Below are 25,025 nucleotides of genomic sequence, written 5' to 3'. Positions count from 1 at the left end.
GACGCACAGGCTCAGCGGCCATGGCTCACGGGCCCAGCCGCTCCGCGGCATGTGGGATCTTCCCGGACCGGGGCACGAACCCGTGTCCCCTGCATCGGCAGGTGGACTCTCAACCACTGTGCCACCAGGGAAGCCCGGCCATATCTTTTAATACTTGCATTGAAAATAAAATTACATTCCAAGATAATGAGGATTGTGGAATTTTATAATTGGTTTTTTAAATCCTAAATTAACAGCAGTATAAACATACATTTTTAGGTTAAATCTGAGCTTTTTCTTAAACCAAAATATTAAACTAAAATATTTTCCTGGAAGTTTCCCAAATGGGATAGTCATCTTTCTGGAAATACGAAATAAAGGAGAAAGGTGGGTGGCTGGAACACAAACCTCTTCAGAGACCTTTCAACCTATAGCTGTAATTTATATATTTTATCCTATTTACCATAGAATTTTTAAAGAATATTTTAAAAATAATTTAGTATTTTTATCCCATTGATTTATTTTTTTAAACAAGGAAAAAATTTGCTCATAGCCACATAATTTAGCACATTCAGAGCTAATACTAGATTCCAGGTCTTTGACTTCTAATGCAGTTTGCCTTTGTCATCTTCTACCTGCTGGCTACTTGTCCTCAGAGTTCCTCAGGAATCTGCATTGGTGTTTATTGAGAATTAATGACGTGCCAGCACTGCTGTGGGTGTCCAGGATATAATTATGAATAGAGTTCACATTCTGACTCAAATTAGCTTTCTCTCCTTGTTCCCATGGAGACTGCCCTTTTGCTTCATCTGCAGCATTGAGTTGCAAGTTTCTTTTTACTTTGGAAGTTTGAGAGAAAGAGAGTGGGGCTCTCATCAGAAACACCTGTGTGAAAAGCTCAGCTGCCTCGTGTGAATGAGGTCTCTGGAAGGTGATAGATGATGCAGGTAAGAACGCAACCCGTAAAATATGGACCTAGTCAAGAGAAAGGAATGAAGCAAGTGTGAAGCAGAGGGAAAGCAGGAGGGTCATGACCACATTCTGTGGTTGTGTGCTGACAGACTGAAGGAGGAGCAGACCAGGGATGTCTCAGCCAAGTTGCCTCAGTTCTTCCAAGTGTATAATGGGGTCAAAGAGGGTTGAACTAGGTGATTCCTAGAGTCCTTGGCATAGGTAATATTCTCAGTTATGAGTGTCTGTACACACACACACACACACACACACACACACACACACACACAATGCACTTGCTAATGTCTGTCATTATGAGCATCTTCTATCTTCTCCACTACAAGTAAAAGAATCTGATTTTTACTTCCAGACTAGAAGTAACTAGGTCATAGTGACCCAAGTGAGTAAATTAAACAGACTGAAAAGGTACACTGGGATGTACTTATTTGGGGGAAAATGATGAAAAAATGAAGTAGGAAAAGATTCTCTTTCCAGGAATAATTGTTCCCTGTTGCCAATTGAGCAACTCTGTGACCTTCTTGAAAATAGAGAATTCTGTAAATAGTGCTGGGATGGTAGGTACTGTGTGACACAGAGCCTAAGTTAGATATGGTGAAAAGGAATGGAATTATGTTGGTTAATAATGAGCACCTGAATTAAAAGCAGAACAGCTGGGTCCAGAGGCAGCTGTCAGGTTAGCAAAGCCAGAGGAGTAACTTTGGACAGTGTTTTTCTTATACTGAATGTAATGATTTTTAGGAACAGGTTTTTTGAAAATATGTCTGTAAATGTTGGGTAAGGTAAATTTCAATATGAATTTTTAAAGTCTATAAAATGGAATCATTTAATTCTGACTTTATGACAAATTAAATGGTAGTTCCAAATAACTTTGTTCTAGAAAGAGGCTTCTATTATCCTGGGAAAGGGGCAGTTTTGGAAGTTTGAGACAAGACAAATATTGTCTGTTGTCTTCTAACAAATTATTCTCCCACTTTTCATTGGGAAAGGTTGGTCCAGGGAACTTATGATAGCCTGATGGGAAGTGGGAAAAGGAAGATTATTCCATATGTGTATGATCTGTGGACGGTTGATGAAAGAGGTAAGGTGGTGGGAGGGTGTTGTCTTAATCCATTTGGGCTGCTGTCACAGAACCACAGGCCCGGTGGCTTATAAATAATAAACTCACAGTTCTGTAGGCTGGCAAGTCCAAGATCAAGGAGCTGGCAAGTTCTGTTCCTGGTTCCTAGGCAGCCATCTCTTTTCTTTGTCCTCAGGTAGCAGAAGGGGCCAGGGAGCTCTATGGGGTCTCCTTCATGAGGGCATTCATCCTACTCGTGAGGGTTCTATGCTCCTGACCTAATCACCTCTCAAAGGCCTCGCCCCCTAATACAATCATACTGGGCATTCGGTTTCAGTATTTGAATTTGGGGGGAGCACAGACATTCAGTCTATAGCAGGTGAATCGCACATGTTGGGATTTTCACGGCAGGCTTTTGAAATGGGAGAGATGGTAAAATTATCTCCACTTTACAGATAAGGAGATTGAGGCTTAGACCTATTCATGTCTAGTATGGTCTACTTTGACAGACCAATCCATTATCTGTCTCAGCCTATACTGAAGGAGATGCCGGAGAGAGAGAGAGAAAAAAGTTTCACGGTGGCAGGGAAAGGGCCCACTTTCTCCTTGCCAGTGCTTCTGCCACCCTTGCCTCTGCCAGCCAGGTCCAAGCACCTTGTCTTAGAGCCTCACGAGACCTTCCCCTCTGGCCAGTATTCAGGCATCTTCCTAGAACCCTCATTCCCCTGACAATAGGAACAGCCAGACTCACAGGCCCAGGGCAGCACCAAGAGGAGAGGAGCCTCCCTGGACCCAGAGACCCAGGACATCCTTAGACGTGATTTCTCTGATCTCTGCGTCACCTGCAGAACTGAGAAATAGACCTGTTTGTTGGTACCAGAACATAAGCATAAGCTGTGTTTGAGTTCCAAGTTTGGACTTTACCTGGGCTGTTGCTTCATCTTCTAGCTGTTTACTGATTTTTTTTTTTTTTTTCAGTGTGAGTTACTTTCTGGAAAGTTCCCAGAAAGTAACTGGGAAAGTACTCAGCGGGGGCGAATATTCCTTTTGTCTTTCAGAAAAGCATGTCGAGAGTTAGCCTGCCTCAACAACCTAATAGTCTCTCCTAAATGGGGGTGGGGAGGAATATGTGTGTGTGTGTGCATAAACATATATGCATGTATGTTGCTTATTTGCTCAAAACCAGGTCTTACAGTTAACTGCTCTTTCTTTTCATCTAATATATCAGAAGAATATTTCAATTAGCAAAATATGAGAATCCAAATTCATATTTGTATTCCCAACAGATTTCCTTCAGAATCTGGTAGATCGTTCCACCTATAACAGTAGTAGTATGCAGATGTTCTATTTGTATCCCATTGCTGCCTCATTCAAATGGAATGTGATTTTTGGTCATTCCAAAGCCCATCAGTGCCTTTCTGATGATTAGAGCTAAGCACCATACACTCCTTTCAGACCTAAGCTTTCTAGAGAGGAACCCTTAACTTTGAGACTAGTTTGCCACAGACCCTAGTCCTAGACTGAAAGATCTCGCTTCTGTGAGGTTCATTGTGAAACAGAAACGTTCCCGCCCCTTAGGGCTCTGGCTCCATGTAGTTCTGCGTATTTCTTATTCAGCTGAAGGAATACTGAATTCAGTTTGAATCTGAATTTGGAGTAAAAAATACCACTCAGTGGAGCTGCTTGTGTGACCACTTTGCCTTCCAACTTGCATTTACTTCTTTCCTTATCACCCCACATATTTTTTTGTTTGTTTTGTTTTTTTTTGCGGTACGCGGGCCTCTCACCGTTGTGGCCTCTCCCGTTGCGGAGCACAGGCTCCGGACGGACGCGCAGGCTCAGCGGCCATGGCTCACAGGCCCAGCTACTCCGCGGCACGCGGAATCTTCCCGGACCGGGGCACGAACCCGTGTCCCCTGCATCGGCAGGCGGACTCTCAACCACTGCGCCACCAGGGAAGCCCTCACCCCACATTCTTGAGGAGTTTGTTTATAGCTTTTGTGGACTGGCTTTAATTATTTTTCAAAAATTCATTGCACCGAACCCATTAGGATACTGCACTGAGAATATCTGTTGAGCTCCAGCAGACTCACTGACTGGGAATGCGTGTGGGGAGAAGCCTGGAGCAAGGTAGCAGGTCCTGAGATTGCTTATTTGTGAGGTTAGGAGTTTCTGTTTATACTTTTGTAAGCTGCCTGCAAATATTTGAGGACCTTTCTGTCCCTACCTTCAACTGGGCCGGTGCTTAGCTCTGGAATAGTCTGCATCTTGATGTTTTTCCTAGGAAATGTGTTTTCCCTTTTCCCTCAGATTCCTGGTGCCCGGTGTAGCCCTTTTTTGATTTGCTCTTGTTCTGGCAATAGGTCAACTGGCTCTCATGGTCCTTAACATTTCGGGTAAATACTTCCAACAGTGGTGACTGGAAGGAATCCAAATCAATTCAAGGCATTTGCATCCACTCTGTGTTTAAGGAGCTGGATCTTAGTGATAGTTTTTCCATTGGTTAGTGACTTAAGAAATATGACTGAAAGGAGAAGCTACTATCTGAGGAACTAATGGAAAATCAAGCAGAATTCACTTATTATGTAAGGAGTGTGGTCGGTGACCTTCCTTACTACCCAAATGTTGTGCCGTTGGATCATGTGTAGAGAGTATGGAATTGCAGTTAAGTGCACCCATGGAAGAAGCAGACTGCCTGGGTTCAAAGCCCAACACCACTTGCAAGCTATACAGTCCCTGGCTGTATTAGTTAACCTTTCTGTCCCTCAGTCTAGTTTTCCTGAGCATTAAATGAATTAATATTTGTTAAGTGCCTGGAACTATGCCTGGTCCATTGTATGTACACCATGTCTTTGTTTAAATACTTGATGTTGGGATTGTTGTTCAGATGGAGGAGACAAGGGTCTTGAGAGGCGCCCACGTGTTTCTAACGTAACAGAGTCAAGTCAGTGGTGGAGACAAGAATACTTTCACTGCCCAGTGCCCTAGTGGAGAACTGTAGCTCTTAAGAGTGATGTGGGGAATGAAATACCCCGATGAAAACCAATCAACATTATTAAAGGGAGGGTGGGAGCATGGGAACTAATGATTTATTTATCCAGTGGCTTAGTCAATAAGTAACTATTTAATGCTTACTGTGGGCCTTTGGCGCTATGTTAACATTGTGGAGATAATGATAAAAATATAAAAGAGATTTATAGAACATTTACTTAACCTGGGCAAGATGTCTTTTTTCTTTTAGGTCTGTTGACCATTCCACTGAGGACTCTCTTATCTTAAATTATAGGACAACTTCTATGTATAACATGGTACAGAATAGCATTTAGCTATTCTAATGGTATAGGATTTAGCAGAATTTGAAGATGAATTTGCTGGAAAACTGCAAAAGGTCAATGGAGGGATTATGGTGGGATTCCATCCTTTAAACATCTACTGGAAGATGATCATTGTAAGATGCTTTAACTACATTTGGGGACATGAGAACCTAGTTTAGAGAATGTTCTTGTTTTAAATGTAATTGGCCATGAACTTAATTTGAACCAAGAGTTTGGCCTATTCCACACACCCCCCCATTAGCTCAATTGTGGATTGTACAAATGCTGTTGCACAAAAATAGATTTGGTACAAATATGCATAGTCAGACCACATCTAGGTTAATGGTTTCAGATATAGGTGAAATGCCTTAAGGAGGATATTGACAAATTGGAGGACATTGAGAAGGCGGCGCCAGAATAGTGAAAGGGCAAGAAACCATGCCAAATGGTTAACAGTATAGAGAGAATTAGCTGCCTCAGTGGAACTTGATATGTTGTTCGTAAGGGTTAAAAGGACTGTCATTGTGGAGTAAGAAGAGGAGGGTTATTCTTTTTTTTTAATTCTACTGAAGTATAGTTGATTTACAATGTTAATTTCTGCTGTACAGCAAAGTGATCCAGTTATACATCTATATATATTCTTTTCCCATTATGGTTTGCCACAGGATATTTCATGTAGTTCCCTGTGCTATACAGTAGGACCTTGTGATTTATCCATTCTATGTATAATAGTTTGCCTCTGCTAATCCCAAACTCCCAATCCATCCCTCCCCCATCCGCCTTTCCCATCCCCTTTGGCAACCACAAGTCTGTTCTCTGTGTCTGTGAGCCTATTACTGTTTCACAGATATGTTCATTTGTGTCATATTTTAGATTCCACGTGTAAGAGATGATATATGGTATTTGTCTTTCTCTTTCTGTCTTACTTCACTTGGTATGATAATTTCTAGGTCTATCCATGTTGCTGCAAATGGCATTATTTCATTCTCTTTATGGCTGAGTAATATTCATACATATATATTCCGCAGAAGAGGGTTATTCTCGGCTCTTCCAGAGTAGGAGTGGTAGATGAGAGACTAAGGCCTAGAAGTGGAAAAACATAAGGAAGACTTTCTGAACATTAAAATCAAACTCCAAGGAAATGGCCTGCCATATAAGCAGGGGATCTCTGAGAGTAGATCTATTCATTTATGGCCAGACGAGCAAGCTTCTGAGCCCTGGGGACTAGAGTCCTACTCCTGTACGGGAGGTTCAACCAGATCACCTCGGAGGTTCCGTACATTTTAAGTATCTGAAATATAAGTGATTTCATGACATGGATGTCACCTCCAGTGCTGCCCTTACACTGGTTACTCTGAGTAATGTTAAAAGTCAGTGTATGGCTAAAGACTGGATGAATTGCTGTGACCATCAGCATGATTTTTGCCATATAAGCAGTTGAGGCTAAGAGTGAAACAGTTCCTTTCTAAGCGGGACAGGTATGAATGGCGTAAAGATCAGATTTCTCTGTGGCTGGAAATAATTTGCTTTCTGGGTCTTATTGGATACATCATAGGTCATAACCAGAACCTAATTAGGTGTATTGCACAACGTGCATTCTGAAGATGAGGGCTTATTCTTGGGCAAAGCTCAGAAAGCTGGTAAATGGACTGGAATGGTCTACTGAAACATATCTGCCCACCAGCGTGCTTCTGAGAGGGCCTCTCTTCTGACTGTGGAAGTGCCTGGTCTAGGGGGTGATGTGCTCCAGCCACTGTCAGGAAGAGCCAGTCACTTGTTGGGTGTAGCCAGGACTGGACCTTTGTAAGACACCTGTGAGAGGTGTTGCAGATAGCCCCGGAAGCAGGCAGAGGTCTTTGGCAAGTTATTTCTGAAGGAAGCATTATTTCTCTGACCTGAGCTGAGAACTGCAATAAAAGATCCTCTTTGAACTTAAGTTCCTTTTTTTTAAAAGAGTCAAGTGAATTTTGATCACTAAAGGTAACCTTCTGTGAAGGAGAATGTTATGGTGGTATGAACCCTATTGGATGCTCAGACAAGACCATGAAGGAGGTGTGAGTAGTATTTTGAGGGCTGAGATCCTGTATTTTTAGGAACAATATTTTAATTTTCTACAATTTTTTTCACTTTTTGACTTTGAATTATTATTTCTCTTTTGAGAATTTAAGTCTTTCTCAGGGTTAAGGGGAACCAGTAAAGAGAGTTAGGCTTATTCTTGGGCTGGAATTTCCCCCTCGGTGGGCTGTAATGCAGGCAGCGGAGATTTAGGGTACGAGCAGAGGCAGGTGTGGTGTGATGCTGTAGAAACTGAAGGCTCAGCGCCCCTCACTTGCACAAGCCCCTTCCAAAGTCCTGGGAGGGATCCTAGCAATGTGTTGTCATGGTCGTTTTTTTGGTAAACACTGCAAAATATAATGTATTGCAACCATAATTGATTAAAATCACTGCCCCCTTCCAATTCAACTTTCCCTCCTTTGTGCTTGCCTTCGGGTGGGTGGCGTTGAAGTGATTTGATCATGGGCATTTTTGTATATGTAATCGGGTATATTTTTCTTAAAAAGGGTCCTCCAAGTTGTGTAAGTTTCAGACATTACAAACATGGATCTTCCCCTGGGTTAGGAATGCAGTGAGTAACGAATCGGAAATTACCTCTGTAGCAGAGTCAGCCAAAACAGTCAGAGATGTGAGTGAAAGTGAACTGGGATCTGTATTCCTACCAGTCTCTGACAGTGGGAAACAGAGCTTTTCTTCCTCATCTTTAAGGCCTGTTTTGAATAGGAATGTCCTTTGCATGGTATAATTTTATGTATTTTGGTTAAGAGAGATACATCAGATTAAATATTAAAAATCATGAACCCTTAAAAGTAGTGCAAATCGACAATGAGTTAAATATGAAAATAATGAGAAACTGCTGATAGAAGTTGTTTAACTGTATTCTCCTTTTTCCCCTGCTACTTTACATAATTATAAAACCTTTTCCTAAAGTTCCCTTCTGAGGGAGAAGTAGGGCCAACAGAAATTCAGCCGAAATTGGAGGCAGTTTATAGTGCTTCAGGGTGGTACTGTCTCCGATAGGCTATCAGTGGAATCCTGTGAGGCGAGGGTCTCTTTTCTGCGTTCTTCCCATCTCTCCTCATACACTTGTGGTTCTTGTTAGCATTCATACTTACTCTCTTTTTAATTGTCCGAGTACGCAGTTTGCAAATGAGAAGTCTGTCCAAGGAGCTTGAGCTTGGTGAATAAAGGTTCCTTTCAGCCCCATCTGTGAGTTTACAACTCTGTGAGATCTTAAAGGTGTATTTTATTTGGACATGTAAAAAGTTTCTTCATAACATTCAAAATAAATATCTTATTGACAGTGATAAAGACGATTGAGCAAAGGGATAATCATTCATGATATCAACTGTTTCCCAAATGATACCTAGTTAACATGTTAGGGAAGGGAACCAAATCTAAAAGTGATGCCCATTTAATGAGGCCAAGTGATGTAGCAAGAACTGGGAAAAACTTACAAAGGGAAGTCTTAGCCGGTGTCTAAAACAGTATCATTAACATAAAGACAGGTCGAGCAGCTGTTTGATCAATTTGCCCAGATCTGAACTCTCAAAATTCAAACACTGTCATTCTGTCAGAGCGCTGTCAGAGAAATGATTAAAAACCAACAATTGGAATTGTTGGCTATATTGTAATCCTGGGCTATATTCCAGGGGTAGGATTTGACTCTGATTTTTATCTTGTGTTTAGAGCCGGCAATGGCTGTCTCTGTGCTCAGCACAGCGCAGGTGCTTAATACCTGCTGGCAGCATGTAGACTGATTAATGGTGGTAAAGGCATATCGTAAACACCCTGCTCTGGGGAGTTTGTGACCCTTTGGAGTTTTCATGCTGTGGACATCCTTAAAAAGCCCAGAAAATGCATCTTTATAGACAGGTATGTGACTCATTCCATGTGAACTCAGAACTCAGTGAAATGCCGTTCTTTGGACTAAACTTTCAAGACTCATGTGCATGACATACAGTTCATTAACAAAATATGATTCATACTTTACCTTAAGTAGGGCCACAGGTGTCTACTGTTAGGATGCCCTTTTAGTCTGGTAGCGTGGATGGTTTTCAGAAGTTGTAAAAAAGTGATCAGAAATAAACACTTTGCAGAAGAGGGAGGTTTGATTTTTGTGATTGATCAGCCTGTTGCCTTAATGCTGGAATCATGAAATCTGATGAAAATGAAAAGATGCCTTCTTTGCATTCTCTTCCAGAAATACAGAGCCTGCTGCTCTTCTGTCTTAAATGTAAACCATGCTGCCCTGAGGAGAGCTCAGAACTGCTTTTAAATTCAAGGGGACAACTGCTTTCTGCTCACTCAGGTCCTCTGAGGCCTGATCCAAGACAGGAAAAGGGTGCTTGGCAGGGGCTCTTTACCAGAGATTCAGTATACGAATTTTACTATGAGAATGAAAAGTTGGCCCACTTATAAAAGGTTAATCGAAAGTTCACTGTAGGGTGTTCTTCCTTTCCTCTGATGGAATCAATTTAAATTCTGGCCTCTGAGCAGCAAGATTTATTTTTCAAAGAGGCAAGCAACCTTCTGCCAAGTGGCCCCAGAAATGCCTGTAATCTCATGGCAGGAATATGGAAAATGGAAAGGTTGGACACTCCGAGGACAATTGACATCCCTGGTTCTTTTACCTTGAAGACAGCCAGGGAGAATTCTGAGATAAGCCTTTACCCAAAGTTCAGTATTTATGAACTGTTGATAAAATTACACCATCAAATTTGCCCATTATTTTCAGGCTGCTGAAAATTGTTTGAAAAAAATCAGTCTTAGAGCTAGAAAAAGACCTATCCCTCTGTCATCAATCTAGCATCTGCAAATCCACACTGGGCTGTTCCATTCCCATGCTTTCTCACTCTCTACCTGTATGGTCTCCATCTGTTGAATTTTCTCACTCCTTGGGGTCTAGCTCAACTGCACCTTCAACATGAAGCCTTCCTTGTTTTCCTTGTTTAGAATTAGTTGCTAATTCTTCATTGTTCTCTAAGCATTCTGTATATTATCAATACCCTTATCATAGCCTTTACCATAATATGCTGTGTACTTGTATACATATCTTTTTTTCCCCTGCCTTGTTGTTTGAATAATTGAATGCTAGGTCCAACTTTACAGAAGAGAAAAATGAGCTCTGAAGATGTTTCATAACTTGCCCAGGTCCACACAGAGTTATGGGTTTCCCTGATTCTGAGTTTTGTTGCAGTATATTTTCTCCCCAATTTTAATGCAGATAAACCTTTTCTCTTTTGCTTAATTTGATTCATTCTATATATACATACATGCATATATAAATACACATCATACACACATATATAAAACATATAAATAGTCCCTTTATTATAGTAAAGCTGTCTTTCCAGGGCCCTAGTTGGTTATATGAAGATCAGAATGGAGTTTTACACAGACTCATTATTACCGTGTCGGGAAATTACACGCAGCAGCCAGCTCACGAGAAGATTGCTAATTCGGAAAGGTATGCTAACTAGCTTCACGTGGGCCTGGTACAACTTAGCTAGCTTTTCACTAATTCCTCACCTCCGTCCTACAGTCCTCCCTGCAGCTGTTCTAACTCTCCAGCCCTGAAGTCCTGGACCCACACTCTTGTTCTTAGCAGATGATGTGGTTTACTGCTTTAACTGAGATGATATAGGTCAGGGGTTCTCAAACTTGAATATGTTTAAAAGTCACATGGCGGGCTTTGCTATAACATAGCTTCCTGGGCCTTAGCCCCAGAGATTCTGATTCGGTTGGTCAGGGTGGGGCTCCTGAATTTGCTTTTCTAATAAACTCGCAGGTGCTGCCAGAGGACCACACTTTGAGAACCCTGATTTAGTCCATCTTATATGATAGGGTATCTTCTCCAATACAAAACCTCTATCAATTTTTAGCCTTCCTCTGTTCTCTGAATTCTGACCCACAGAAGGTTTATTCTCTTCTCAAGCTGCACCTTTTCACCACCAGTTTTTATTCCACCTCCTTTTGTCTGTTTCAGGACCTTACTCCATCATTTAACCCGTCTTTGTGCATCTTTTTACATCATCCACTCTGTTGCCTTTATTTCTCTACTACTTTACTAACAAAACTGCTTAAATTTCCTCTCTCAGGTGTACTGTTTAAGGTACACTTGGGTTTGAACTGTGCAGGTTCTCTCATACTCAGATGTTTTTCAGTAGTATTGATAGGCACTGCAGTACTACATGATTCGTGATTGGTTGAATCCATGGATATGAAGGAACCTCAGATACAGAGTGCCAACTATAAGTTATACTCAGGTTTTCAACTGTGTGCAGAGTCGGCACCCTTAAGTCCCACCTTGTTCAAGGATCAGCTGTGCATAGCTGTGTCTAATGATTACAAACAAATTAATATTTCTGTAAGGATACATGACCATTTTCGTTGTCTAGGAACTACAGCCAGTCTACTCACCGGTCTATGAGTCTGCCTGTGCTCTGGCTCCTGCCTTCTTTTCTTCAAGCTTTGTTAGCCTAGTTTTATTCGGTTTCCTCATACAAAGTATTCTCTAAATCTACTGTGAACTCTAAAGTACTAAACTCAAATTAATAATGACATCACATTTATCAAAATACCATGCTAAATTTATATGTTCATTTAACCCACATAACAATCTATAAAGTAGGGATTTGGACTCCCCTTTTATGGGGGGAGGGGAAACAGAGGTCCAGGAAACAAGTAACATGTTCAAAGTTACTAGTTAGTAAATGGCTTTGCATGGACCTGGGCTCAAATTCACAGCTATTTTAAAACCTACCCTTTTAACTACTATGCACACAATTACTATATATTCCTATTTGCTCTCTAACTATAATGTAACACCTTATTCACATTTCATCTGCTTTCTTTTTTTTTTTTTAAACTTGGCAAAGTTTGGGTGTATTGGTGTTCTGAGTTCTTTAGTGCAATTAATATTGAACATCCACCACCTATTTCATATTTTATGTAATAAATCCTTTTGTGTACATATTTTATCTTCCTAATGTACGTTTGTGGAGGAGAGAAACTACAAGTTGCTCATTTGGGGACTCTCCATTGAGCCAAGCACATGCATACCTGACCCACATTAGTCCCCGTCGTCTTCATCACTACAGCTAATATTTGGGAAGTGCTCACCAGGTACAAAACACTTGCATGGATTATCTCAGTTAATCCTCAGGATAACCCTGTAACGTATGTAATTATCCCCAAAGTTAAGAAAACTTGCCCAAGTTCATTCAGTTACTACATGGTAGAGCTTGAGTCTAACACCAAATTCCACATGCTTAACTACCCTGTTTCCCTGTTTCTTTCAATGGAATTTGGGCTTCTACCTACTTCGGTTCCTTCCGTCACCATCTGGTCTCTTTGCCTCCTTGTTCTTCCTCTCTTCTCCTCACCCCGTGTCCTATCCATCACCTCCTGTCTGCTCTATCTTCTCTGCCTTCCCCTTCCTTTCTCAAATTTGTTCTTCCTTGGTCCCATCCCACCTACCCAGTGCCCTCCCAGCTCCTTTACCTGGCTTTTTCATTTTTTTAACCAGCTATCTTTAAAACAAACAAACAAACAAGAAATAACAACTTCAAGCCTGATAAGGGACCCTCTACTTCTCTTAGCCATGTCTGATTCTAACCACATAAGGTAATTAGCTAGGTGAAAACAGAACAATATGGGATTGAGATAAAGAAAGATCTCCTTACCTTTTCTGTTAGAAACCTAAATGAGTGACTGTAATGCCTTGATCTCCATAATTTCTAAGTAGCTAAATACAGGGTACCACACACACATACAGACACACACGCAGTTGTTTTATGCATTGACTGCCATTTTTCTGAGAAACATATTTTTGGCAATGCAACAACAAAAGGACTTTTGAGTTATCATAGAGAGGCGCAGATAGGCTTGCCTCTATTGTGTAGAGAGTTGCTTTGGAGCTCATCATGCATTGATATAAATTATCATTGGAGTTTCATTTGGATGTCTCAGCTTAAGCATTTTGCTATTCTCTCCAATTTCAAAAGTTATGGCCATTCGTCTTCATAAGTAAGACTTGAAAAATAGGACAAAGCCATAAAATAAACATTTGAGAGCCGTGTTGGATGTGCCCAGCTGAATAAACTGCCCCTCTATTTAGCTTTGAACTCTAAACCTCACTGAGATACCTTCCCTTTTTTCTCTCTCTCTAAAGAAGAGAAGACAAAAACTAAGCATACAATAGATTCTAAAGAAAAATATAGCAGGAACATTTTGGTAAGAGATAGTCCCACATGGAAAAGTACAAAAAATGGGCAAGTACTTGCAACTGACCAGTAGAACTTGGAAGAGTAAACATGAAATGAACTTCTTAGTCTGTGGAACGGTTTGGAGAAGTTTTGACTACTGAGATGGTCAGAGATCCAGTATTTGCTCAGATACTGGAATGGCTCACATGGTCCCCTGTGGCTTCTACTTTATTTTTTCCAGAAGGATTAGGTGGTGTGCTTCCTAAGACCACATTTACTCTCAGTAATGGGATCACCACATGAATTATGAGTGCTGTGTACCAATGCATAGAAGGAGCTTACTAATTTCTCAAAATTGCACAAACTATAACTATAACCCTGGCCTAGAAATCTGAGCTAGCTTGGCAAAGCTGTGTTTTGCCTTTGAATCCACCTGACTATATTTGCATTTGTGATAGCTGGGGTGGCCTTGATTGGCGTATGCCACTTTGCCATGCCCAGGGCTCTGAATGCAAAATGAAAGGTCAGCAAAGTTTGGTTAGGTGAGCTGTGTTCCACAGATGTGGCTGCCCTAGCAAACAGCCTTAATCCGGTGCCCAGTATCTTGCCTGGCCATGGTATATCGTGGCTGTGACAGATTTCTTTCTTTTAAAAATAAAAGTAATCTTACATGCTTTTCCTTCTTAAAAAATAGAGTGCCCTCCATCCCCTACCAAAAGCAATATGGTAGTATCTATTTGTATCTCATCTTGTAATTGCACAGATTCAAAACTCACAATTACAAACATGTTTCCTGAAATGACTCCAGACTATAAAACGTGATGATACCACAACCTGTAATGGGGACGGGGGTCTAGTTTGACTGTGTTTTTTAGTCATAAGAAAAATCTAACAATTGAAGAGAAATGAAGGTTTTAATTTTGAAGTAAGCCTGGCACTTGAGAAGAAACACATAAGTTTTTCTTGTGGGGGAAAAATGGAAGTTCCATTTCAGACACTGCAAATGACATTACCAGCTGTTGTCCTAATATTTCTAACAGCCAGAAGGATTACTTCCAGGCCCAGCAAGCTCATTGGATGAGCAGAAACAGCCATGGAAGTAAACACGGGTACTTATACTCTGACATCATGAAATTAGGCAGGAGACCTCTGTGGAATTGGATATCTAGCCAACAGTGGATTATCATGCCTATGGATCATTGCCTTTATGGATTATCTGCAGAAATTTGAATCCCAAATTGCTTTCTTCTGCCTCTTGGCCCTCTATCTCTATAGTGTTATACTCAGGAAATGCAGTCTCATTTGAATGTAACCCTTCCATGAATATGCATTAAGTACTCAGAGTACAAACTGAGGACACTGAGAGGGTGTAAGATACAGGCCTGGTTTTAAAGCATTTACTTTCACTTCAGAAATAGAGGCAATGAGCAGAATGAAACAGCCACAGGTTTCAGAGGCAGGTAGGCCTGGATTCATACCCTAGTTCTATCGAAGTATGACCTTGGGCCCATGACTTCAATTTCCTGAAGCTGATTCCTTTTCTATAAAATATGGACCTAATACCATGTTGCAGAGTTCTTTTGAGAATTAGAAATGTGTATACAATCCCTAGATCACTACATAGTGGCTGTTTTTCCAGAACAGACATACTTTTTTGTATATATTCTACAGGGTAAAATATGGAAAGTGCTAAATGAGGAGAGTCAGATTTCCCCAGGCCCTTCAGGAGGCAGGAGGCATGGATGAGGAGGTCTGCCCTCCAAGGCGTGGGCTCATGCCAGGGCTGGGCCTGTGGGTGGGACTTCACTCCCCAGGTGGAGGGAGAGGACATTCCTGGCAGCAGGTGTGGGTCACACTAAGGCATGAAGACAGGAATGCATGTGGTATTTTCAAGGCAAAAGATTAGGAAGTTTAGGTAAGACTTGAGACCTTGAACAGCAAGCGAACTAGGACTTCACGGAAGAGTGACCACTAGCTGCAGGAACAGAAAAACCACACGGCCTCTTTTCTCCCCTGCCTCTCCTCTTGCTCTACATCATATTCAGGCAATTCTGGCTTTTCCTTGCGTGTTTCTGTAAGCAATTTTGAAGAAGGCAGAGCTGTAAAAAGGATCACTTTTATGTCTGCAATTGTATGGCCACTGTGAAGCCTGTAGCTTTGCCCTTCAGACTACTGGATGGTGGCTCTGTAATGACCAGGCGAAAGGCGGATTGAGTTTAAAAGACCAGCAAATCCCTGTAGTGGATATTGGTGGGCCAAAAAAAAAAAAAAGTGGCTAATACTGAGGAATGGAGGATTCGGGTAGAGAAAAGTGAAATAAAAAGTAAAGGGAAATATGGGCAAGGGACTGCTTATGATTCAGGTTTAAACCATATAGAAATTACCTTGCTCTATTAATCAATATATCTGATGTGTGTAGCTAAAAACTGACCGTGGTCTCTTTCTGTTGTTGGTCCCTCCTGAGACCAGGAGTGCGTGTTCAGGGAGATGCAGATGGGCTTTTTGTGCTATAGGCAGAAATAGAGGTGAACTGAAGAAAGGGGCTATGGAGAGGGCTGTGGCTCTACTTTTGATGTAAGGTTATGTTTATATGTATAAGAGTGATTTTAAACAATTAACTAATGGTAAATTATGAACTAACATTTGCAGATGTTAATTATAATCTGGATTTTCTTTTTGCTGCTTATTTGGGAAAAAAAATCTTTGGAGGAATATATTTGGAATGGTTAAGTATTAGGGAACACATCTTGGTGTCACAGCTTAAAGGTACGGCTTTACACATGGGGCGATATGAAAAGGCGTATTTTACGTGCATTCAAATTCAAGATAAGGGAACCAAAAATTCTGTTGCCTGGGTAAAGGTTTTGAGCACTAAATGGGGATTTGGCACACAAGGGGCAAAAATTAAAGCACAGATAAGCCTACACAAGTATTTAAAGGGCGGAGGCATCAAAGAATGTAAGACATAGTTTAGATCACCACAAATCAAGGGATGGAATGTGTAATGGGAGATCAGATGCCTGCTGTCAGGAAAGTCATGTTATTGTGTAAAAACGCCATTATTTGGTACATTTAAGATAAAAGGGAAATGGTGTTTTCAAAACGTTAGTGCTCACCCCCCTACCCGCCATGAGTGCTTGGGGGTTTACTAGTTTGAGTGATTCTGTAAGGCAGAAGACGGGTTTTTGCTGCCAAGTGTGTCCGTGGAGGTGGGGGGGGATAGAAGACTTACTGTGTTAAATGAAAGCCATTGCTTAGAATAAAGCTGGCCTTTCTTTACAACAGAGAAGGAACTTGGTATATCATATTATTGGGAAAAGTGTTCTTTTAATAGTAGACTCTTAAAACTTTGGTTATCAAGTACGTCTTTTAATTTTATTGGAGTATAGTTGATTAACAATGTTGTGTTCATTTCAGGTTTTCAAGTATTTTTTTAAATGACTGCCAAAATATTTAAACATTCTCAAGCTATGATTAAAAAAAAAAAAAAAAAGACTAGAAACCTGTTTCTTTAGAGGGTTATGTGCATAAAAATCACTTTTTGTATTTACATGGATTGATAAGCTACATCGTTTCAGACCTTTCTATATGACTTTCTAAGAGGACTGTGATATCTTATAATAAATGATTTTGTGGTGGGATCTAACTCATAATTAGAAGCATCATGCCTTATCTGTTATTACTGAGATGCATGTACAGTGATAGCAGAAAAGAAAGTAACATTTTAGGGTCTACTTATGCTCATAAATTTAGTGCAAAGAGATATTTCTAAAAGCATTGCTTTTGTGTACTACATATGCCCAAGTAACAGTTTTACACACGCTTTATACATGTATTAGGCTTGAACTATTTCTTCCAGCTTTCATTTGCCAAGAGACTGTGATAATATCAGTAAAATACAACCAGGGTGGACAGATTTTCATTATCTTGCCTATTCCACAGTCATTCTGGAACTCTTCCATCATGGTCTTTCGGCCGAGGTAGGCCTCGCTATCTAGAGGTCAACGAACATGGCTTTACGTAACCAACATGGGGAGGTCATTTAAGAGACGGGCACTGAGCTCTCAGAGGGCGGAAAGTGAACCTTCAAGTCTCTTGGGAATATTCCTCACTTCAGCAGGGAATAGGAGATCTAATGGATGCTTGAGAGAATCTAAGTCCCATAGGACGGCATATCCTTAATTCTACTTGTCATGGCCAAACTTGCCATAAACCCTGTAACTGAAGTATTTTAGGAAGTCAGAAGGAACAACAGGGACTAAATGGAACATCAGAACCAAGACTGAACCTTAAGGCTCTCTGGCTGACATTACACCTCTCTTCCTGTTGGAACTATTGGCAACCGTGCCCTGGCTGATTGGAAGTGGCAGGATGGTCATTTTCAGGGAGAAGGAAGAGATCATACATAAGCTCTTGCCTCCCTGTTCTCCGTCTTGCTGGGTACTAGTAATGTAGCTCAAGAAGGAATGGAGCCCTATTCAAACTCCTACTATCTAGAAACTGACCCTCATTATTCAAGACTTGTTAGGGGAAAAAAATGTCTCTTTATGTCCTCTCTTGTCTAAAACTCCTCCAATACCATCGAGCGTGGATGGATATACATGAAAGTGGCAGAATCCAGGAGACATACCATCCATGTAACTAACCTAGAATCTGAAGCCTTTGCTTGGAACTCTGGCTTCTGGTAATTTGCTGTGAGGCAGTCACAGACATCTCTGTACCTTCAAGCACAGCTTAGCCTGAATTGGGGGATAAGTAAGAAAGCTAACTGACTTGAATACAACTATGTAGAGCAAGCTGATCCTTGGGTGGATGACCTCCTCTCCCAGAATTTAAAAATCTAAAGGAGAATCTTCTTAATGTTGGATATTTATTTCTGCTCACTGTCCTTTATAGATGAGTGAATTACACTGTAAAAATGTGTTCTTTCTGGAGCGGTGCTTGGCTATCAGAGCCAGACATGTAAGTGGCTGGAATTAAGTTTCCAATTTCACATCCCCCTTAGACAGGTCATGGAAGCTCCCATTCCTTCGTGTTTCTGTTTCTGAATATGTGCCATCATCTCACTGAGACAATATGCTGGCATCTACATTTTATTGTTTCCACATGTATGGAACTAAGTGACACGTTTAACGAAGTCACATGCCTTCCAATTCTGCCCCCCCTCCCCATGGTTTGTTTGAGGAGGACAGAGACATTTATAAGGTACTTGTTGCTTTTATAGACAAGCAAGGAAGAGAAGGGAAAATAATAGCTAGAAGGAAGGTGTGCCTGTGACACATTCAGTTCACTCCATCTATCTCATAAGTATTTATAGAATGTTCTAGGCACCTTGCATGTAATGAGAGATGTGCACACAGAAAAAGAATACAGCAATAGACTCCTTTGAGAGTGACATGGTATGGCTGAAGAGTAAAAGTTGTCTTCCCTACCCCCCTGAGAGACTTATGTATTATGTATTAGCTAATTTTTTCCATCAATATTACAGTCATCTCACCTGTTGCTTGCCAGCCTAGAGGGTTATTAATATTGGTTACTCTATTTATTAACATGTCTTCCTTATGTTATTCATCCTGTATGAAACATCACCACCACCACCACCACCACCCCCGCCCGCCCTGTCACCATCTCTTGTTTTTCCTCTGGACAGCCTTTTGTCACTGCCCTGTTACTGTGAGATCAGAAAAAAAAGTAGTGGCCTCAGAACTAGCCCAACCCTGACATATGAGGTAGTATGTTCCTTTGGATTGGAGTAGAGAGCTATTCGTGTAGGTAACTGAAGCTTGTGTATGTATCTTCAAATTTCAGGAAGAAACCCTTGCAGTAGAGGAAGGCATGAAAGCCTTAGCTTGCAGTGATGATGGAGGTGGAGCTCAGGAATCTCGGAGGTAGTTAGCTCTGTATGTTTTCATTCTGCCGGAGATGATGGTGAATATTTCATCTCTTGCTGAAGGTTAGTTTTGGGGCAGAAGCTTTCCTGAAGATGAAGTCAATCCTATCTGTGCTCCCCTTCACCACATACCCAGATCCACTCTTGACAGCAGCTCTGCCTGCTAAGTCACCAGTAATTCTACAAATTATATCCAGTAGCCCTGATCCTTTGGGAACGCCCTTCTTTTTATTAAGAAAAAAAAAGAAAGGAAGAAAAAGCTGCCGGTATCCAGCTGGCTGTGACTTAGCCCTTGGTAAAGAGAGATTGCAGATTGAGAGGCTGCCAGGCTGCTCCTGTGTCTCACCTCTTCTCTTGTCAAGACCAGCTGAGGCAACACAGCTGGAAGCCTCCCTGCTTTGTGAAGAGGTACTTTGTGTCGGAAGGGGAAGCATAAGCACACACATAATTAGGCTTTCTGAGCAGAGGGAATTAGTTCTTTGTGACGAGTGAATGATTTCTGTCATTTCAGGTCAAAAGTATTGTCAACTAATTGAATATACCGGGCTTCTTCATTTCCAATGACTTGTTCTCTTTGAAGGTCACATAGCAAACGAGACCAATTTTTTTTTTTTTTTCTTAAAGCCTTGATGCAGACCTGATGACGTGCAGAAAGCTTAAGGCCAGATACGTTGGATACATCTGTACTGAGATGCAGGTCTGGAGCTGTGCCTGATTGGGGGATGCCAAATGGAAATCCATGCGTTGCATTGTAGGTAGGAGCCTAGTTCCTGGAAGTTGAGGCGGTATTTGGCCCGTGGGTTTGTGTGGGGTATGCCTTGTCCAACAGAATACTGACTACAGCTGTTGAAGGACAGATTGCCTTCAGGACACCTGGCACCTGTGGATGGCTGAATACCCAGGGTTAGCAGTGTCCTGACAAAAAAACGCATATATTCTGATCCGTCATTTTCATCCATAATTTACCCCCTTAGTTGAGTCATTGATCCCAGTGCAGGGTGTATTACTTTTTACATTTCATCTTATTCAACATAGTTTCTTCCTGACTTCACTAATTTCACCTGGTTTCTTTGTCTTGCCAAAAACCCAGGGCTCTGTGGCTCAGTGGTAACCTTTTAAAGCAGCTTTCGTTAGACTGGAACTGGGTAATCTAACTGGGTCTAGTGTTCAAGCCAGCTTTTAAGAGCATAAATCTTTAGTTTTACCTCTTAGATGATGGACTGTCCTGGGAATTTTAATCCAAATCCTTCAATTTTCAGATAAAACTGTTGCAGTCCACAGTGGTTAACTGACCCTCTAGGCTTGCTCAGCTGACTAGTTGTGGGCCTGAGATTGAAACCTAGCTCTCTTGGGACAGTCACTTGAACATGACACCATATGGCCTTTCACTCTGTGTGTATAGATGTTCCATACCTCCCTCCGCTGAGTATTTCCTTTTCACCCTTCAATCCCGAGACCTTTGGGTGTGATTTTTCTTCCCTCTTTTGCTTCCTACCCTGAGCTTGTCAGCAGCATGGGGAAGCACTGGAGGGGGTTATAGAGAGGGTTATACTTAATTGCTGAGAGTATGTGAGTGACATTCAATTCATTCATTCATTAAGAAACTAAGTTGCAGGTTATCCCAGAGTTTCCCAGGCTTATCTTTCAGGAACGAGAACAGTTTACTCCCCTACTTGAATTTCCTCTAAACTCTTCCCTTAAGCTTTAAAACAGCTGTGGAAGGAGGAAGACACTATGCATGTACATACAGGTGAGGTGAAATTCCTCCTTGCCTGACGTCTTATTTTTAAGCCCTAGAATGTCTTTCCTTCAAACTTTTATAAAGTTCTTGTTACATAAAGTTTTCAACATTTATAAAATTACGCAGAATAGTTTAGTGAGCTTCAAATAGCTATTACCCAGCTTCAGTAGTGTCAACTCATGGCAATCTTATTTCATCTCTGCCCCACCTAATTTCCCCTTCCCATATTATTTGGAAGCAAATCCAGACATCATTTCATTTCATTCATTAGTATATTTCAGTATACGTCTCTAAAAGATAAGAATTTTTTCCTTTTTCCCCAGATTTACTGAGGTGTAATTGATAAAATTGTGAGATAAAGTATGCATTATGATAATTCGGTATGTGTACCTTGCAAAAGGATTCCTCCATCTAGTTAATATATCTATCACCTCATTTATTTAAAAGATCACATTTTAAGGTGTATTCATAATACCATTATTTAAAATTAACAGTAATTCTTTAACTCATTGAATATTCATATACTGCTCAAATTACAAGTATCTCATACATGTCATAATTTTTGATAGTTTGAGTCAGGCTCCAAATTTCCACATACTGCAATTGGTTACAAGTCTTTTAAATCCCTTTTAATGTGTAGGTTCAAAATCTCTCTCCTTCTGTCTCCCTCTGTCTCTATCTGCAATTTATTGGTTGAAGAAACTGAATTGTTTGTTCCAGAGAGTTCACTACAGCCTGGATTTTGCTGATTGCTTCCCCATGGTATCTTTTGAGATGTTTTTCTGTCCTCTTTACTTTCTATAAATTGGTAATTGTAGCTGAAAGTTGTATTACATTTTCTCAAGAAAATGGAAAAAACACATACTGACATGCGCTGGAAGGTGGAGTGGAGTTGTTGGTGTGAGGTGCTAGCTTTCCGTATGTGGAGTAGGAAGGCTGGGTGAACTCAGGGAAACATGATGGCCGAGAGCATAGATGCTGGAGCCAGACTGTCTGGGCTCCAGTTTCAGCATTGTTGCGCCTTAGCTGTGTAGCTCTGGAAAAATTACTTCTTTGTGACTCAGTTGCCTCATCTTTTCAATGAGAACAATAATAGGACCTACCTCACGTAGTTGAGGATCGAGAAGATCAACATATATATACGTAACATGCTTAGAACTTTGCCATGATGTAAATATTTTGTAAATGTTGGCTGTTATTTATGAAAGAAGTTTGAATGGAGTTCAGGGCAAGGAGAGTAGTGAAACAAAAGTACATTTCTAGGAGACAGTAACAGCCATGGAAAAGCCAAAAGACCAGCCTTTCTGAAAGCTGCGCCAGGCATGATGACCCTTCTCTGACTAATTTTCCTCCAGTGCATTCCCTATTTTCCTCACTTTCTCCACGTTTCATCCCACATAGGTTATTTTCATCATTTGAACACTTTGCATACGAGTAAGGAAGAAAGCAGAGCAATGACACCAGTGCCAAGCGGTGCTGGGACCAGGAGTGAGGGGGCCTCTGAGGTTTGGAGGGCATCTGTTTGGGCCTTGTGTTCTGTTCCTGCCCCAACCTCTTACCTCCTATCTGCCTCTTGTCCTGCTTTTGTCTTTGAAGAGCCAAAGGCTAAAATTCTTGCTGGTATTTCCCATCTACTCCTAATGGTTCCCTGACCTTTGTATGGAACCCCCATGCTGTAGTCCACAGATTATTTTACTCACTTGAATTTATTTATCTTAACCCTTCTGTGCAATCAGATGGCGTTCTCTGTCTATCCTTATCACAATTTGCATTAATCTTGGAACATTTGAGTCTGTGGCTTTGCAAGATAGGCAGTGTCTCATGTTGTGGGAATGTCTGCCTCTGCCCTCCCCTTCCCTTTCCTCTGTTGGTTTTACTTCAAGCCCTCTGGCTTGTTTCAAGGTAATGATTATTGGTGAGAGAGTCTTACGTCTCCCCAAATGTTTCTCCTCTGGTTTTGCATGGGTCCAGTGTCCTTTGAGGCAGAGACTGCCAAACTTCTGGCAAAAAGAGGCCACCTGCTTTTTTGAATGTGATTTAATTGGAACACAGCCACGTCCATTCCTTTCCATGTTATCAGTGGCTGGGTTCTCATTACAGCAACAGAGTTGAGTAGTTGCAACGGAAACCGTATGGACCACAAAGCCGAAAATATTTACTCTCTGGCCCTTGCCAATGAAAGTGTGCTGATGTCTGCTTTAAAGAAAAGGAAGTTACCAGACTCAGGTCTGGGTACCAAGAAACTGCTGGTAGAAAGGAGAAACTGTGGAATTCTATAATTTTTTTTCTTTTTTTTTTAACATCTTTATTGGAGTATAACTGCTTTACAGTGGTGTGTTAGTTTCTGCTTTATAACAAAGTGACTCAGCTACACATATACATATATCCCCATATCCCCTCCCTCTTGTGTCTCCCTCTCACCCTCCATATCCCACCCCTCTAGGTGGTCACAAAGCACCGAGCTCATCTCCCTGTGCTGTGCGGCTGCTTCCCACTAGCTATCTGTTTGACATTTCGTAGTGTATATATGTCCATGCCACCCTCTCGCTTTGTCACAGCTTACCCTTCCCCCTCCCTGTGTCCTCAAGTCCATTCTCTAGTAGGTCTGCGTCTTTATTACGGTCCTGCCCCTAGGTTCTTCATGACCATTTTGTTTTATTTTTAGATTCCATATATATGTGTTAGCATACGGTGTGTGTTTTTCTCTTTCTGACTTCACTCTGTATGACATACTCTAGGTCCATCCACCTCACTATAAATACCTCAATTTCGTTTCTTTCTGTGCCTGAGTAATATGCCATTGTATATATGTGCCACATCTTCTTTATCCATTCATCTGTCGATGGACACTTAGGTTGCTTCCATGTCCTGCCTATTGTAAATATAGCTGCAATGAACATTGTGGTACATGACTCATTTTTTTTTTCATTATATTCATTCATTTATTCATTCATTATTTTCTTTTATTTTTTTTACAATGGTGTGTTAGTCTCTGCTTTATAACAAGGTGAATCAGTTATACATATACATATGATCCCATATCTCTTCCCTCATGCATCTCCCTCCCTCCCACCCTCCCTATCCCACCCCTCCAGGCGGTCACAAAGCACCGAGTTGATCTCCGTGTGCTATGCGGCTGCTTCCCACTAGCTATCTACCTTACGTTTGGTAGTGTATATATGTCCATGCCTCTCTCTCGCTTTGTCACAGCTCACCCTTCCCCCTCCCCATATCCTCAAGTCCATTCTCAAGTAGGTCTGTGTCTTTATTCCTGTCTTACCCCTAGGTTCTTCATGACATTTTTTTTTTCTTAAATTCCATATATATGTGTTAGCATATGGTATTTGTCTTTCTCTTTCTGACTTACTTCACTCTGTATGACAGACTCTAGGTCTATCCACCTCATTACAAATAGCTCAATTTAGTTTCTTTTTATGGCTGAGTAATATTCCATTGTATATATGTGCCACATCTTCTTTATCCATTCATCCGATGATGGGCACTTAGGTTGTTTCCATCTCCGGGCTACTGTAAATAGAGCTGCAATGAACATTTTGGTGCATGACTCTTTTTGAATTATGGTTTTCTCAGGGTATATGCCCAGTAGTGGGATTGCTGGGTCGTATGGTAGTTCTATTTTTAGTTTTGTAAGGAACCTCCGTACTGTTCTCCATAGTGTCTGTATCAATTTACATTCCCACCAACAGTGCAAGAGGGTTCCCTTTTCTCCACACCCTCTCCAGCATTTATTGTTTATAGATTTTTTTGATGATGGCCGTCCTGACCGGTGTGAGGTGATATCTCATTG

At 41.1% G+C, this 25,025-nt stretch overlaps 1 protein-coding gene across 1 annotated transcript in view; it reads left to right on the top strand.

Annotated features, from left to right (window-relative positions):
* LOC103069416 (growth hormone receptor) overlaps positions 1-25,025 on the top strand; it is a 759,777-nt gene that overhangs the window by 506,518 nt on the left and 228,234 nt on the right. The window lies entirely within an intron of this gene.

Source organism: Lipotes vexillifer, unplaced genomic scaffold, assembly GCF_000442215.2.
Source record: "Lipotes vexillifer unplaced genomic scaffold, Lipotes_vexillifer_v1.1 scaffold386, whole genome shotgun sequence".
NCBI lineage: Eukaryota > Metazoa > Chordata > Mammalia > Artiodactyla > Lipotidae > Lipotes > Lipotes vexillifer.
The sequence above is the reverse complement of the archived record's forward strand: the minus strand, read 5'-3'. Positions and strand labels throughout refer to the sequence as shown.